General features: G+C 37.6%; 1 long non-coding RNA gene across 1 annotated transcript; it reads right to left on the reverse strand.

Annotated features, from left to right (window-relative positions):
• Nucleotides 1-948: 948 nt before the first annotated feature.
• On the reverse strand, nt 949-2,154 carry LOC120631695. The gene is made up of 2 exons (XR_005659063.1): nt 2,052-2,154; nt 949-1,306 (listed from the first exon to the last, which is right to left on the reverse strand). It is a non-coding gene; the product is annotated as an uncharacterized LOC120631695 (long non-coding RNA).
• Between the last annotated feature and the right edge of the window lie 270 nt (nt 2,155-2,424).

The following is a 2,424-nucleotide window of genomic DNA, read 5'->3' on the forward strand; positions in this document are numbered from 1 at the left end:
GTTATTGGAGATCGGAAGTGAGAAATACGGAAGCCGAAACGGCATGCCAGATCTTTGCGGGGCGTTTTAGAAACGTCGTAGCAGAGTACTTTGTACGTGTTTATGAGATATCAACTGTGTACCGGTTCGGACCCTTTTAATGTCTCATGGTACGATTCTAGGAAAGTTTAAACTTGGTTGTCCTATATTCAAATAGGCCTATCACAGGCACTTATGAAGCGTTTATACATATATATGTTTACATAATTGTAAGGGGATGGTGATAACTTCGTTCGCCAACTTAAACCTAAAGCTACGAGGGTTCCAAACGCGCCCTGCTCTAAGAAAAGCTCACAACAAACTTAGCCGGGTAATTTTTGTTGTTATCACCATTTCACAGTAAATTTATATTAAGCTATGAAGCTGGAGCAATTCACACCCAAGCTTTTTTATCGTTTAAGTAATCCTTAATATTATAATAGGATTTTTCTGTAAGCTTACGTTTTATATAAACTACTTTCAGTTTACTTACAGAAGCTTCGAAATATAATCATCATTATCAAATCAACCCATTTCCGGCCCACTATAGGGTACGGGTCTCCGCCCACAATGAGAAGGAGTTAAGGCCGTAAACCATCATGCTGGCCCAATGCAGATTGGTGGACTCCACACACCTTTATGAACCTTATGTAGAACTCTCAGGTATGCAGGTTTCCTCGCGATGTTTTCCTACACGCACGTAACTTAGAGGTTAGAGGAGCGAGCTAGGATTCGAACTCGGCTCCCAGAAAGTGAAGTCGAAGTCCTATCTGGCTATCACCGCGCTGGGCCTAATTAGATGAGATTCGTAAAGAGTTTATCCTCTCCACCATGCTTAGTCCATCTGCACTGACGCGTTCGAAATATAATAATAAGATATTTCTAAAAAAAAACATTAGTCATGATAAATGGATAAGTTAAAAAACTGTATATAAGCAAAAGATTTACTAAAAACTAACATAAATTTTTCATTTGTGTATTTCGTCTGAAACAGTATCGTACTTTGTTGGAGTATAATATGATACCCAAGGCAATATTAGATTCACCTATGCAAAAGTTTCAACAATGTATTAAGACATATTTAATACATCGAGGTTACTATAAAATTGATAAATTCCTTAATGACAAGGTTTCTTGGAAGCAGCTGCCTGATTACATCTCACACAATGTAGAAAAAAATGGTAAAATTTTCAATATTGTATAATTTTCGCCTTTCAGTTTCATTTTTCTGGTTTTCATTTCAGCTTTTTCTGGGTTAATTCAACTTCCCGAATCGGTGGTAGAGTCACTATAAACAGACTTTACTTTAAAATGATTATATTAGTAGTATTCTATTTTTCGTAAAGTAGGGCTTTACGTAAAATTGTCTGAGTTTTGAGGTTTATATCGAATGCTTAGGTCCTAACTACTTGGACTGTCTCATAAGTCTAGTGATTAGCATGGTTGAATACTGATGTCGAGGTCCTCGGTTCAATCCCGTGTCGGCTCAAACATTGTAACGTATTCTGTTTTTTCTATTTAAGATTTTTTTTAAAAAAAGAAGTTAAAAAGCCTGGTGTTAGGAAATTGGTGGTATCAGCCCCCGTGGATCGGAGAACATGTTTAGCCTCCGGTCCCGGTATACTCTAAAACCTTCTCTCCTATGAGAAGAGAGAGGCGACATGTGCCCTGGAGTGGAACGTTAATATAATATACGCTGTGAATGACTAAGGTCCTAAGCACACTCTCTGAAATAGGTGGTGTTTGGGTGCAAGGCGGCCTTAAGACGATTTTCCTTTAGAGTCTAGCATTGGCTATCACCTCGTCGCCGATTCTTCTCGCACGATGTTTATTATATTTTAATTAGCCTAGGTATATCGCTTTTCCGCGTGGCCGTCAGATGTCCAAACTCCAAATGTCGCTCTCACTGCCGCGCTATATCGAATGTCGGCTCTAGAGTTACTCTGTTACGTGTTACCTCTGCCGATGCGGAACGACATTCGTTTCCATCATCCATGCGAGATATAGGAAATAATGAAAGGAAAAGTATCTACCTACGTACACACACAAATGCAGTCAGATGTTAGGTAGGTAACATGTCTTCAACATTTTCAAATTCTTGGATAGAAGCAGGCGTTACTTTGCGGAAATCCATGATATACTACGAAAATAAAGCTTAATTTTCATAATTATCAAATTCAAATTTCAAACAAATAATTCATTTATTTCAAGTAGGCTGATTCTTTTTTGACAGCCAATTGGCAGCGACCCAGCTTTTGTTAAAAATGTTTGTGTTATGTCCATAAATGTTTTCCGTGGATGTTTATTTTTATTAATCATAAAAATATTAGTCATCTTATTACCCATAACACAAGCTACGTTTACTTTGGGGCTAGATGGCGATATGTCTTAGTATATTTATTTATT

The sequence above is a fragment of the Pararge aegeria genome, chromosome 18, assembly GCF_905163445.1.
Source record: "Pararge aegeria chromosome 18, ilParAegt1.1, whole genome shotgun sequence".
In the NCBI taxonomy this organism is placed as follows: Eukaryota; Metazoa; Arthropoda; class Insecta; order Lepidoptera; family Nymphalidae; genus Pararge; species Pararge aegeria.